The following is a 16,166-nucleotide window of genomic DNA, read 5'->3' on the forward strand; positions in this document are numbered from 1 at the left end:
CTTGTTTGTAGCTTGTCTACTTGCTATCCTTGTATGTATTGTTGGTAAGACTGACTACTATGGTCTGGTTAAGCGAGTGGGACTGTTCATTGGCGGTGTGATGTACATTAAGGTGAGGACCTGTGATCAACATCGAATAACGTGTACTTACAGTGCATTTGGAAAGTATTCAGACCACTGAATAAAAAAAATCCTCATCAATCTACATACAATACCCCATAATGACAAAGCAAAAACAGGTTTTTAGACATTTTTGCAAATGTATTACAAATAAAAATGGAAATATCACATTTGCATAAGTATTCAGACCCTTTACTCAGTACTTTGTTGAAGCACCTTTGGCAGCGATTATAACCTTGAGTCTTCTTGGGTATGACACTACAAGCTTGGCACACCTGTATTTATGGAGTTTCTCCCATTCTTCTCTGCAGATCCTCTCAAGCCCTGTCAGGTTGGATGGGGAGCGCCGCTGCACAGGTATTTTCAGGTCTCTCCAGAGATGTTAGATCGGGTTCCTGTCCGAGCTCTGGCTGGGCCACTTAAGGACATTCAAAGACATGTCCCAAAGCCACTCCTGCATTGTCTTGACTGTGTGCTTGGGGTCGTTGTCTTGTTGGAAGGTGAACATTCGCTCCAGTCTGAGGTCCTGAGTGCTCTGGAGAAGGTTTTCATTAAGGATCGCTCTGTACTTTGCTCCATTAGTCTTTCCCTCGATCCTGACTAGTCTCCCAGTCCCTGCCGCTGAAAATCATCCCCACAGCATGTTGCTGCCACCACCATGCTTCACCGTAGGGATAGTGCCAGGTTTCCTCCAGAAGTGACTCTTGGCATTCAGGGCAAAGGTCAATCTTGATTTCATCAGACCAGAGAATCTTGTTTCTCTTGGTCTGAGAGTCCTTTAGGTGCCTTTTGGAAAACTGCAAGTGGGCTGTCATGTGCCTTCTACTGAGGAGTGGCTTCCGTCTGGCCACTCTGCCATAAAGGCCTGATTGGTGAAGTGCTGCAGATATGGTTGTCCTTCTGGAAGGTTCTCCCATCTCCACAGAGGAACTCTGGAGCTCTGTCAGGGTGACCATCGGGTTCTTGGTCACCTCCTTGACCAAGGCCCTTCTCCCCCGATTGCTCAGTTTAGCTGGGCGACCAGATCTAGGAAGAATCTTGGTGGTTCCAAACTTCTTCCATTTAAAAATGATGGAGGCCACAGTGTTCTTGGGGACTTTCAATGCTGCAGAAATGTTTTGGTACCCTTCCCCAGATCTGTGCCTCGACACAATCCTGTCTCAGAGCTCTACAGACAATTCCTTCGACCTTATGGCTTGGTTTTTTCTCTGACATGCACTGTCAACTTTGAGACCTTATATAGACAGGTGTGTGCCTTTCCAAATCATGTCCAATCAATGAGCTCAACTTCGAGTCTCATAGCAAAGGGTCTGAATACTTATGTAAATAAGGTATTTATGTTTTTATTTTTAATACGTTTACAAACATTTCTAAAAACCTGTTTTCGCTTTGTCATTATGGGATATTGTGTGTAGATTGATGAGGGAAGAAAATGTATTTAATCAATTTTATAATAAGGCTGTAACATTACAAAATGTGGAAAAAGGGATGGGGTCTGAATACTTTCCGAATGCACTGTACATAGCGAGAACAGAGATTAAACATAACTGTTCATTTACAAACCATATCATTGATTTATTAGCCCATCTTTAAGTGCAGTCAACACTAAGTGATGTTTTACCGCAGAGTGAGCAGTGCATTAGACCTGATGTTTTGGCCCAGGGCATTAGATCAATACTACACAAATGCAAGGCAGTATACTTGAAATGCAGGGCAATAATGTACATGTACAATATAGGGGACATCCAAGGGCTAGGCTCACAGTCCATAAGCCTTTCCTGCAATCTAGAGACATAATCATTATGCTTAATTCTATTTAAAAAATATGTCTATTTTTCTGTATATCTAAGCATACATTTTGAGCTGTGTGTATTAAATAAACTAAATATGCTTCTCTGCATCTCTGCTAAAATCTGGGTAAAAGACTGAAAGGAATGTGAGTCTTATTCAGGATATTTAGTTATTGCTTGCTTTTCTAAAGGCTACCAATCTTGCCAGCAGGCGTACCAGATACACTATATACAGGGTTGGGGAGTGTCATAGTATAAGTCGTACTCATCCTTGAAAATGTCGTACTGGAGAGAAGAGGACCAAAACGCAGCAGGTGTGTGTATGCTCATCGTGTGTATTTATTACAGACTAAATGAACATCAAAACAACAAAACGAACTCACGAGAATGAACGAACAACCAACAGTCTGGCAAAGCATTGGCTCAACACAGAACAATTCCCCACAACCCCAAAGACAAACACACACACCTATATAGGACTTCTAATCAAAGGCAACTATACACACCTGCCTTCAATTGGAAGTCCCAATCATCAACCCAACATTTAACAAACACAAACCCCCTGCCACATCCTGACCTAGACTAAGCAATACGCCCTCTGCTGGTCAGGACGTGACAGTACCCCCCCCTCAAGGTGCAGACTCCAGGATGCACCTAAAAAAGAAAAAAAAGAAAATCCCCAATACCCCAACAAAAACCCAACAAACAATAACCCCTAAACCATAAGGGAGGGAAGGGAGGGTGGCTGCCGTCAACGACGGCACTGTGCTACACCCTCCCTCCCCAACCCACCTATCCTGGAGGTGGCTCAGGTGCAGGCCGTTCCAGGCAGTCGGGCCACTCTGGCAGCACGGGACAGTCTGGGCAGTCTGGCAGCTCGGGACAGTCGGGGCAGTCTGGCAGCTCGGGACAGTCGGGGCAGTCTGGCAACTGGGGACAGTCTGGGCAGTCTGGCCACTCCGGCAGTTCAGCGCAGTCTGGCCACTCCGGCAGGTCAGGGCAGTCTGGCCACTCCGGCAGGTCAGGGCAGTCTGGCCACTCCGGCAGGTCAGGGCAGTCTGGCCACTCCGGCAGGTCAGGGCAGTCTGGCCACTCCGGCAGTTCAGGGCAGTCTGGCCACTCCGGCAGTTCAGCGCAGTCTGGCCACTCCGGCAGTTCAGCGCAGTCTGGCCACTCCGGCAGTTCAGCGCAGTCTGGCCACTCCGGCAGTTCAGCGCAGTCTGGCCACTCCGGCAGTTCAGCGCAGTCTGGCCACTCCGGCAGTTCAGCGCAGTCTGGCCACTCCGGCGACTGTTCAGCTGCAGTCTGGCCTCTCTGACGACTGTTGACTGGCGGGCAGCTCTGACGACTGTTGACTGGCGGGCAGCTCTGACGACGACTGTTGACTGGCGGGCAGCTCTGACGACGACTGTTGACTGGCGGGCAGCTCTGATGACGACTGTTGACTGGCGGGCAGCTCTGATGACGACTGTTGACTGGCGGGCAGCTCTGATGACGACTGTTGACTGGCGGGCAGCTCTGATGACGACTGTTGACTGGCGGGCAGCTCTGATGACGACTGTTGACTGGCGGGCAGCTCTGATGACGACTGTTGACTGGCGGGCAGCTCTTGCCCCGTCAAACAGCCCTTGTGCCCCCCCCCTAAAAAATTATTGGGGGTGCCTCTCGGTCTCCCTTACCCGTTGTGTCTCCCAGTCCTCGCCAGCCTTCTTCCGCTGCTTGGTCCTTTGTTGGTGGGGAATTCTGTCATAAAATAAGTCGTACTCATCCTTGAAAATGTCGTACTGGAGAGAAGAGGACCAAAACGCAGCAGGTGTGTGTATGCTCATCGTGTGTATTTATTACAGACTAAATGAACATCAAAACAACAAAACGAACTCACGAGAATGAACGAACAACCAACAGTCTGGCAAAGCATAGGCTCAACACAGAACAATTCCCCACAACCCCAAAGACAAACACCTATATAGGACTTCCAATCAAAGGCAACTATACACAGCTGCCTTCAATTGGAAGTCCCAATAATCAACCCAACATTTAACAAACACAAACCCCCTGCCACATCCTGACCTAGACTAAGCAATACGCCCTCTGCTGGTCAGGACGTGACAGGGAGTAACGGGTTACAAAAAATGGTAACTGTAATCTGTTACAGTAACAGCAAAAATATTGTAATCAGATTACAGACACCTTTGAAAAAGTAGATGATTACTTCAAGGTTTACTTTTAAATTCAGAATGTTTGCGGAAAAAAATATTGGACACTTCTCTGTTTTCTCACTGACATTCAAATCAGCATTGAAAAAGGCACAAGTTTAAGTTTGTTCCACGTGAGCGAGTCTGAACACAAGTCAGATACCACTATGATGACACACCAAATGTGTTTGATGGATCACGAGAACAGAGCAGGAATAGGCTTTTGTAGCCTACAGTCCAAGTTATATCTTCAAATGGTGCGACTGCTGTGCCGATTTTATACACCAGTCAGCAACGGTTGTGGCTAAAATAGCCGAATCCACTAATGTGAAGGGGTGTCCACATATTTTTGTATATATAGTCAGGGTTGGATAGGTTACTTTCTAAATATAATATGTTACAGTTACTAATTACCTGTCCAAAATTGTAATCAGTAAAGTAATTGAAGGATTACCCAAACTCATGAGTTTAGCTCAATCTAGTTCATGCTGATAAAAAACAAAATCCATAGGCCTAATGGACAGATGCTCAAACTTGCACACTTTTGATAGACTTAAAGGGACAATCTGTAGTTGCTACATCCTTTTTTGGGCTTATAAATTATATTCTGTATACCAGAGGTGGGACCAAGTCATTGTTTTACAAGTCACAAGTAAGTCTCAAGTCTTTGCACTCAAGTCCCAGTTAAGACAGGCAAGTCCGAGTCAAGCTTCGAGTCCTAAACAAGTCATAATGTACTCTTCACCAAATGTATTTCATATTTTTAACAAGAGTAATAGTTAGTATATGTGTGGGTGGATGGCTATGGGGCGCAATCGGGCGATGTAGTCTTGTACACAATCGCCCAACCTTAACACACACACACACACTCTCTGTGTGGTTACAGTAGGCTAACATATGTCAATGGTTTTAGGAACAGCAGTAACATCAGGCAGGATTTAGGCTACCAACTGCCTAGCCAGTTGTAGCTCAATCTTGGGTGCAATGATCACGTTCTGACTGACTGTGTGGAGGATCATTGATTTAACGTTACGTTAGCCTACATGATACACTAGTAAAGAAATTAAATATATAGCTGTCGGCTATATTAGCCACGACTTACCGTTCTTTGTGCAGATTCAAATGTCGAACAAAGTTGGAAATTGTTGCACCTCCGTCTGTAGTTTTCTTCCAGCATGTTTTGCAAGTTGCAATCCATTTTTTGTTGATACAGCGTCGTCTTTATATCTGAAAATAATAATTTTGGGTATCATCTTTCCAAGGGCTCCATCTGAATTCACCTGCCGATGTTCCTCTGCACTGCCACGCACAACTTTTTCTCAGTTGGCACAATATGATTGGCTGCTGCCCGAATCAAAATGTAATCCGATAAATGAAGAGTTGAAGCACTGCACACTTTTTTTAATAGCATAACTTTTTATATTTGGGCTTGGGGAGGGTATCAAGTCAGGTCGAGTCATAAGGCTCAAGTCCAAGTCAAGTCAGGAGTCATTGGTGTTAAAATCAAAGTCGAGTTGCAAGTCATCATATTTGTGACTCGAGTCTGACTCGAGTCCAAGTCATGTGACTCGAGTCCACACCTCTGCTGTATACATAAATAGAGTTGAAGTCCAACGTTTACATACACCTTAGCCAACTACATTTAAACTCAGTTTTTCACAATTCCTGACATTTAATCCTAGTAAACATTCCCTGTTTTAGGTCAGTTAGGATCACCACTTTATTTTAAGAATGTGAAATGTCAGAATAATAGTAGAGAATGATTTATTTCAGCTTTTATTTCTTTCATCACATTCCCAGTGGGTCAGAAGTTTACATACACTCAATTAGTATTTGGTAGTATTGCCTTTAAATTGTTTAACTTGGGTCAAATGTTTTGGGTAGCCTTCCACAAGCTTCCCACAATAAGTTGGGTGAATTTTGTCCCATTTCTCCTGACAGAGCTTGTGTAACTGAGTCAGGTTTGTAGGCCTCCTTGCTCGCACATGCTTTTTCAGTTCTGCCCACAAATTTTCTATAGAATTGAGGTCAGGGCTTTGTGATGGCCACTCCAATACCTTGACTTTTATGTCCTTAAGCCATTTTGCCACAACTTTGGAAGTATGCTTGGGGTCATTCTCCATTTGGAAGACCCATTTGCGACCAAGCTTTAACTTCCTGACTGATGTCTTCAGATGTTGCTTCAATATAGCCACATAATTGTCCTCCCTCATGATGTCATCTATTTTGTGAAGTGCACCAGTCCCTCCTGCAAAAAAGCACCCCCATAACATGATGCTGCCACCCCCGGGCTTCATGGTTGGGATGGTGTTCTTCGGCTTGCAAGCCTCCCCTTTTTTCCTACAAACATAACAATGGTCATTATGGCCAACAGTTCTATTTTTGTTTAATCAGACCAGAGGACATTTCTCCAAAAAGTACAATCTTTGTCCCCATGTGCAGTGGCAAACCGTAGTCTGGCATTTTTATGGCGGTTTTGGAGCAGTGGCTTCTTCCTTGCTGAGCAGCTTTTCAGGTTATGTTGATATAGGACTCGTTTTACTGTGGATATAGATACTTTTGTACCTGTTTCCTCCAGCATCTTCACAGGGTCCTTTGCTGTTGTTCTGGGATTGATTTACACTTTTCACACCAAAGTATGTTCATCTCTAGGAGACAGAACGCGTCTCCTTCCTGAGCGGTATGATGGCTGCATGGTCCCATGGTGTTTATACTTGCGTACTATTGTTTGTACAGATGAACGTGGTACCTTCAGGCAATTGGAAATTGCTCCCAAAGATGAACCAGACTTGTGGAGGTCTACAATTTTCTTTTATGTCTTGGCTTATTTCTTTTGGTTTTCCCATGATGTCAAGCAAAGAGGCACTGAGTTTGAAGGTAGGCCTTGAAATACATCCACAGGTACACCTCCAATTGACTCAAATTATGTCAATTAGCTTATGAGAAGCTCCTAAAGCCATGACATCATTTTCTGGAATTTTCCAAGCTGTTTAAAGGCACAGTCAACTTAGTGTATGTAAACTTCTGACCCACTGGAATTGTGATAAAGTGAATTAAAAGTGAAATAATCTGTCTGTAAACAATTGTCGGAAGAAGTTATTGTGTCATGCACAAAGTAGATGTCCTGACCGACTAGCCAAAACTATAATTTGCTAACAAGAAATTTGTGGAGTGGTTGAAAAATTAGTTTTAATGACTCTAACCTAAGTGTCTGTAAATTTCCGACTTCAACTGTATATATATATATATATATATATATATACAGTATATATATATATATACATACATGTATATATATATATATATATATATATATATATATATACATACATATATATATATATATATATATATATATATATATATATATCCATTGATTCTTGAAGAATATAATTTATTAATGCCTCATGAGCTTAGTTCACCTCATGAGCTTAACCTGTTAGGGCTAGGGGGCAGCATTTGCACGTCTGGATAAAAAAAATGTACCCGATTTAATCTGGTTACTAATCCTACCCAGTAACTAGAATATGCATATACTTATTATATATGGATAGAAAACACTCTAAAGTTTCTAAAACTGTTTGAATGGTGTCTGTGAGTATAACAGAACTCATTTGGCAGGCAAAACCCTGAGACATTTTCTGACAGGAAGTGGATACCTGATGTGTTGTATTACCTTTAAACCTATCCCATTGAAAAGCACAGGGGCTGAGGAATATTTTGGCACTTCCTATTGCTTCCACTAGATGTCACCAGCCTTTACAAAGTGTTTTGAGTCTTCTGGAGGGAGATCTGACCGAACAAGAGCCATGGAACGATGATGTCCCATTAGACACCTGGCGCGCGAGTTCATGTTGGGTACCCTCGTTCCAATACGTTATAAAAGAGTATGCATTCGTCCACCTTGAATATTATTCATGTTCTGGTTAAAAAAGGCCCTAATGATTTATGCTATACAATGTTTGAACGAACGGAAATATATTTTTTCCCCTCGTTCATGACGAGAAGTCCGGCTGGCTTACATCATGTGCTAACAAGACGGAGATTTTTGGACATAAATGATGAGCTTTTTTGAACAAAACTACATTCGTTATGGACCTGTGATACCTGGAAGTGACATCTGATGAAGAGAATCAAAGGTAATGGATTATTTACATAGTATTTTCGATTTTAGATCTCCCCAACATGACGTCTAGTCTGTATCGCAACGCGTATTTTTCTGGGCGCAGTGCTCAGATTATTGCAAAGTGTGATTTCCCAGTAAGGTTATTTTTAAATCTGGCAAGTTGATTGCGTTCAAGAGATGTAAATCTATAATTCTTTAAATGACAATATAATATTTTACCAATGTTTTCTAATTTTAATTATTTAATTTGTGACGCTGACTTGACTGCCGGTTATTGGAGGGAAACGATTTCCTCAACATCAATGCCATAGTAAAACGCTGTTTTTGGATATAAATATGAACTTGATAGAACTAAAAATGCATGCATTGTCTAACATAATGTCCTAGGAGTGTCATCTGATGGAGATTGTAAAAGGTTAGTGCATCATTTTAGCTGGTTTTATGGTTTTGGTGACCCTGTCTTTGAATCGACAAAACATTACACACAACTCTTGTAAATGTACTGTCCTAACATACTCTAAATTTATGCTTTCGCCGTAAAACCTTTTTGAAATCGTAAAACGTGGTTAGATTAAGGAGATGTTTATCTTTCAAATGGTGTAAAATAGTTGTATTTTTGAAAAATTTGAATTTTGACATTTATTTGGATTCAAATTTGCCGCTCTTGAAATGCACCTGCTGTTGATGGAGTGCACCACGGGTGGCACGCTAGCGTCCCACCTAGCCCATAGAGGTTAATTCAACTGTCACACCATGATAACCCAAATTATAAGCTATTTTTTCCCCAATGTTTGTAAACATTGTAAATGTAATTAAACACTGTATAGCCTCATAACATGGTTAAAACAATCATTTTGATATCATGGATGGTCAGTCCTTGCATCTATAGCTATTAATCTGAAAGTGGTTACATTTCTCCAGGCCATTCCTCAGCTTTTTACCAAAACAGAGGCTGGGCGACCGTTTTGTTATTGCTTCGTCTGTGGATTTTCCCTTTAAACAGCTGCATATTATCAAGATATCAAAGTGTCACCAACAAAAAGGTAAACAATAGGCCTATAGCAAATGCAGCATATGGCATTCATTTTTCACATGTAAATAGCACTTTTCAGGAGTGCTCAAAGCATGCCATTCCATGAGCGCAGCATTTATTTTTCAACTCAAATCAATGAGCCCAATCAGTCCTCCATGACAACAAAATCATAAACAACAGAGGGCTGGCTAATAAGTCCTTAGTTTAGGAGTCATGCTCAGGTAAAACAATTTGGCTAATCTATTCTTCCATATTTCCAAGTCCTATTCTTGAAGACCAAGGGGAATAACATTTATTGGAATGACTGGAATTCTATTAGACTTTGGTTTTTAATGTAAAGATATAATAGAATCCTATTATTATATGTAGTAGAAAGCAATGGGTTAAAAGAAGCCTACATAACCAACCCATAAAGTAAAATTTAACATCCATATATGGCCAGCTATGTAAACTTTAAAATGGATTTATCCTGCAATAGATGTCGTTCAATTGGTAACATACATTTTTGTCTTTTTCTAATGTCTCTTAAAGGGAAAGTAACGGAATGTAATCAGATGACGTTACTGAGTTTGTGTAATCCAACAGTTACGTTACTGATTTCAATTTTGGACAGGACAGGATTTTAAGGGGTCGTGGGACTTGTGCAAGAAAATGTTAATAAAATAAACATTATTTTGAAAGGTAACCGCCACACCGATTATTGTTGTTGACTTTACACGTGCAGTGAGTCTGCAGTTGTGAAATGTTTGTTGACTTTACATTACTTTAAATGTCTAGCTAATTGACAAATACAATAACGTTCTAGCCACCCACACATACACTGATCCAATGAAATGTCAGATTTCTCCCCCCCCCCCCACACACACACACACACACACACACACACACACACACACACACACACACACACACACACACACACACACACACACACACACACACACACACACACACACACACACACACACGCATATCCAATAAACATTTCATTATGCCACATTGTTTAGTTTTAAATGTGACACGTCCAATCAGATAATACAGATCTTCTTCTGACAGCTAGCTTGATTGATAGCTAACTATGCAGATTTGTTCTGCAGTTATTGCACATGTGGATAGTTAGCTGTCATTTAACTCATGTAGGCTAGCTGTCAGAGTAAAATCATGGACAAGTTTTTAAAACGTGCAGCTACGTCATCTACTGCTGCTTCCAATATCAACAACAAGGCAGACAACCCGGTCCCTGTCAAGAAGAGAAAATACGACCCCGACTTCATCAAATGTGGTTTAACATAGGGTGCATTCGTAAATTCGCTCTGGCTTACTACTCAGATTTCAGAGCACGCTCGTCTGAGTGTGCCAGAGCGCAGAATAACTGATGAATTTACGAACACACCCATATATAGAAGACAGACAGGGTGAGTAGACCCTAGTGCGTTCAATGCAACGAGCTGTTAGCTAATGGGAGCATGAAACCCTCCAAAATGAAACCGCATCTGGGCACCAAGCATCCAAGCCACAAAGATAAAACAACAGACTTTTTAAAAAGGAAATGTCAATATCTGGAGGCCTCACAAGATTCATTGAACAAGGTATGCATGGTACATGAAAAGGCATTTCGCGCATCATACCTTGTGGCCCAGCGCATTGCTGAGTGCAAAAAAGCCCACATTAGCGCAGAGAATCTCATACTCCCTGCTGCGATTGATATGTGCATTGAAATCTTTGGAGTCAGCCGCCAACAAACTTAAAACCATCCCCCTATCCAATGACACCAGGAGGAGGAGAATCCAGGACATGTCTGAGGACATAACGCGCCAGACCTCAGAGAGCATTAGTGCAAATGGCCATTACCCACTGCAGCCTGATGAATCCACAGATGTGGCTAACCATGCCATTCTAATGGTCTATGTCAGACACCAACTGTTACGTCCTGACCAGCAGAGGGAGTAGTTGTGTAGTATTTTGGTCAGGACGTGGCAGAAGAAGTCTGTGTATGTGTGTTCTGGGATGTCTGTTTCTATGTTGGTCTGTGTGGCTCCCGATCAGGGACAGCTGGTTATCGTTGTTCCTAATTGGGAGTCATATATTAGGAGTGTGTTTGTCATCTGGGTTTGTGGGTTGTTTCGTTAGCACTGCTATTTTTGTAAGTATAGCCGGTTAGCCTGTCTTGAGTCGTTCTTGTTTATTGTTTTTCCATGTTTGCGTGATTCTTTACCATTAAAAGATGAGTATTCACATCCCGCTTGCGATTTAGTCACTTCAACACGGCTATTTCTGTGACAGAACAACCCACCAAACCAAGACCAAGCAGCGGAGAAAGGAGCGGCAGGTTGAGAAAAGGGACTTTGAGTTGGACACTCGTGAAAAATGGACTTGGGAACAGATTCTGGCCGGAGGGGGCCCGTGGAGGAAGGCTGGTGAGGACCGGGAACACTACCGGGGTACACGACTGGCGAGGAAGCCGGAGAGGCACCCCCAAGAATTTTTTTGGGGGGGGCACACGGGTAGTTTGGCTAGGCCAAGGAAGAGCCATAAGCCAGCTACCCGTGAGTATATGGAGGAGCGTATGGAGTGGAGGGCGCCGTGTTTCGCTGAGGTGCGCACTATCTCGCCCATACGCACGCACAGTCTGGTGCGCGCTATTCTAGCACCTCGCAGATGCCGTGCTAGAGTGGGCATCCAGCCTGGGAGGAGGATGCCTGCACAGCGCGTCTGGTCGCCGGTACGCCTCCTAGGACCAGGCTACCCTACGCCCGCTCTACGCACGGTAACCAGCAAGCCCCTGCACAGCCCAGTTCGCCCTGTACTAGCACCCCGCTCGTACAGGGCTGGTAGTTCCACCCAGCCAGGATGGGTTGTGCAGGAGGTGCGGTCAAGGCCACCTGTGCGCCTCCAGGGCCCAGTCTTTCTGGTTCCCGCCTCTCGTGCTGACCCGGAAGTGAGTACCTCCAGTCTGGCACGACCAGTACCAGCACCACGGATCAAGCTTCCCATGAGTCAGCCTAGTCCTATTCAGCCTGTTCCCGCTCCTCGCACTAGTCCTGGGGTGCGTGTATCCAGCCTGGTAGCTCCTCTACCAGCCACACGCATCAGGCGTCCAGTGCATCAGCCCAGCCTCGAGAGCTCGGCAACAGTGTGCAGTCCAGAGTATCCGGCAACAGTGTGCAGTCCAGAGTATCCGGCAACAGTGTGCAGTCCAGAGTATCCGGCAACAGTGTGCAGTCCAGAGTATCCGGCAACAGTGTCTAATCCGGAACCGAGGGAGTCTGCCTGCGACCCGGAACCGAAGGAGTCTGCCTACGATCCGCAACAGAGTGAGTCTGTCTACGACCCAGAACCCAATGAGTCTGCCTACAGTCTAGAGGGCAGTAGGCCGGAACCAGAGCCACCTCCAGGATAGGTGGGTTGGGGAGGGGGAGTGTAGCACAAGTGCCGTCGTTGACGGCAGCCACCCTCCCTTCCCTCCCTTTTTGTTTAGGGGGTATTATTTTTGGTTTTTTTGTTGTGGTATTGGGGATTTCTGTGGTTTCTTTTTAGGTGCATTCGGGGTATGCACCTTTAGGGGGGTGGGTACTGTCACGTCCTGACCAGCAGAGGGAGTAGTTGTGTAGTATTTTGGTCAGGACGTGGCAGAAGAAGTCTGTGTATGTGTGTTCTGGGATGTCTGTTTCTATGTTGGTCTGTGTGGCTCCCGATCAGGGACAGCTAGTTATCGTTGTTCCTGATTGGGAGTCATATATTAGGAGTGTGTTTGTCATCTGGGTTTGTGGGTTGTTTCGTTAGCACTGCTATTTTTGTAAGTATAGCCTGTTAGCCTGTCTTGAGTCGTTCTTGTTTATTGTTTTTCCGTGTTTGCGTGATTCTTTACCATTTAAAAGATGAGTATTCACATCCCGCCTGCGATTTGGTCACTTCGACACGGCTATTTCTGTGACACCAACTCTGCAGAGCCTGTCTTTAACACAATGAATATGTACTTGGGCTCCGTGGGACTGGCCTAGGATAGGAGCGTCGGTGTGACCACTGACGGGGCAGCTGCCATGACGGGAAAGCACTCCGGGGTATTAAAGCGGATCCTGGACAGAGCACCGAGTGCGACGTGGAACCCCTGCTTCCTACACAGGGAGGCATTGGCAGCGAAGGACATGGTGCCTGAGCTCCACGCCACGCTCCAGGATGTGATCAAGTGTGTCAACTATATCAAAAAGAGTTCCACGAAAAGCAGTTGTTTCCAGGCCTTATGTAGGGATATGGGGAGTGTGCACCAGCATGTGGTTTATCATGCAGAGGTCCACTGCCTGAAAATGTTGATTGTGAGGAATGGTTCACGCAAATTGCCTACCTGGCGGATATTTTGATCATCTGAATTCTCTCAAAGTGTCAATGCAAGGGAGGTGGCACAATCGATTTGAACAGAGGGACAAAGTGGATGCCTTCAAGATGAAGCTTACCGTTTGGACAAATCATGTACCTAACGGGAGGACATTCATATTACATTTTATTGAACGGGTTAAAAACGTACACCTTTAAAAACACTTTTCAAGGTTGTGAAACTATTGACATGATAATTGATGATTAAGAATTCCTAATGATTTGTTGTTTTTTTCAATTTTAAAAACTGGTATGTGTTACTGTTCATTTACATTATTGGACTGGTTTTGATGTCATGTTCTGAGTCTGATAATTTATTACATCCCACTCCTGAACTGGTCGCCTAATTAAATGTTTTATTTTCTTGAATTGATAATAAATGTTTTCAGTTAATATGGCTGTGTAATGACTTTCTTTAATACCATAATTGAGACAGAGTATACTTAGCAAGGGAACACAAAATGTAATCATCAACAGTCCATAATATTGGGTCGCGACTCGAATTGTCATTGTCAAATTTGGGTCCCCGGGCAAAACCAGTTGAGAACCACTGTTCTAGGTGATTCTGTGCTTCCAACTTCGTGGCAACAGTTTCCTATTTCAGCATGACATTGCCATATTGCCATTGCCAACTCCATATTAATGCCCGTGATTTTGGAATGATGTTCGACGAGCAGGTGTCCACATACTTTTGGTCATGTAGTGTAGCTACATGTAGTGTAGTGTAGTGTAGCGTAGTGTAGCGTAGTGTAGCTACACGTAGTGTAGCTAGCTACTCTAACTTGATTGATAGCCGGAAATGGCTTCTTGGTAGCTATTTGTGTGGTTGGGAGTTGGGAACCTATCTGGGCTAGCTAAAGCCAACTTCATAAAATAACCAAGTGGCAAGCACTATTACAAAGACAAAAAAATCTGAGGGGGCACGTGCCCCTGTGCCCTCTATGGGTATGGGGTATGAAGCCTCTGGGGGACATTATCCAATATCCTGATTGTGATGCACAGTAATGTGCTTTTTTCACATACATACATTCAATATGTGTTCAATTAGATCAAGCCTCACAAATGCATCTGAATTAGATTGTAATAATTGTGAGCTGCAAGATGATAGTACATTAGCTTTTGGCACAGGATCAAGCAACAACTCCAAACCAGAATCAATGCTAGGTCAAGAGAAACAAGAAAATGTTCTTCCCCCATCCTGTGCGTATCCAAAATATTCAGGCTATACCTCTTCTTTATGGATCTCATCCTTCTGAAAAGCACAGGAAGGAAAACATAACCTCATCTTGATCTAACAATAATTTATAATATCCTAACCCATTTAATGTAAACCCAGTTTAAATTCCATAAAGCCATTGTCACTATGTAGAATGTGGAGAAAAAATACTGTGTGCAGCTATGCAAAGTGTATGTGTCTTTAGCTCCATAGAGCAGCATATGATGTTACACGGATCAGTTCCAGAAAACCTCCTGTAAAAAGGTTGAAATGTGTGGGATCTTGTGAGAAGATGCTCATGGCTCAGAGAAAGGTCACACAGGAGGGTGAGGGATTGTATTTAGGCACACAATAAACAAACCTGAGGTTCCCAGACATATTGGCATCACATTACATTTGTAGCCTACAAAACACTGAAAACACCTCTCATGTACACAGATACATACTGTACCTATACACTTATACAAACAATTTCCATCCATGACTACCCCATTGGAATCTGGGCACCATGAGAGCATAAGTCATGCATATTTCTGCTTTTTCCACCGGTATCATAGAGGACACCCTTTTGTCTGCTATTTAAGCATAAAATCAATGCTATGCATCCCTTTCTGCATCTCTAGTCTCAACCTAACACACTGAAGAATCAGAAAGTCCTCATGGACCATCTCAACAATAATGCCCTCGGTGCCCATAATACCCACATGGAAAAACACTACAGTTTACTATAGAATAATACAGTACTGTCAATGGAATTTTTCAATCCCAATGATAATAATTAACAATCAATAAGCCTTGACTAATCCCCAAGGTTTGTAAGACACTGTGTTAAGAATAATTAGGCAAGGACTGAGCTTTCTGCAAAAGGTCTGTACAGTTTATTCAGAGAACGTTCTGAGGTCCATTACACAAAGATGTTCATTTTATGCTCACTCCCCGCTTACGCACATACCTACACACAAACAATAGATATCCTACGCACATACATACACACGAACAGTATGTGAATTGTATCCCTCCCTGGACTTCTCACCACTGTTAATCACTACCCAGCGCTGCCTGTTCCTTTCCCCCGAGATTAGGGGGATCTTGAAGGTTACACCCTGTTTTCTCCTAAGTCTCTCCAGGTCGGGTCAAACACATGTCTACGGTTCCCTTAGGCCCACTAACACACACAACTAACACACACACATTTCCCTTCCTCCCGGGTCTTCTACTAGACCTTATGGGACTTACGTTCAGTACTTTAATTATTCATTACATAACTATTAATTACTAATCAGTTACGTTTCAGGGATGGATTCTTTATTCATTT

Source organism: Salmo salar, chromosome 01 (genome assembly GCF_965601325.2).
Source record: "Salmo salar chromosome 01, fSalSal1, whole genome shotgun sequence".
NCBI lineage: Eukaryota > Metazoa > Chordata > Actinopteri > Salmoniformes > Salmonidae > Salmo > Salmo salar.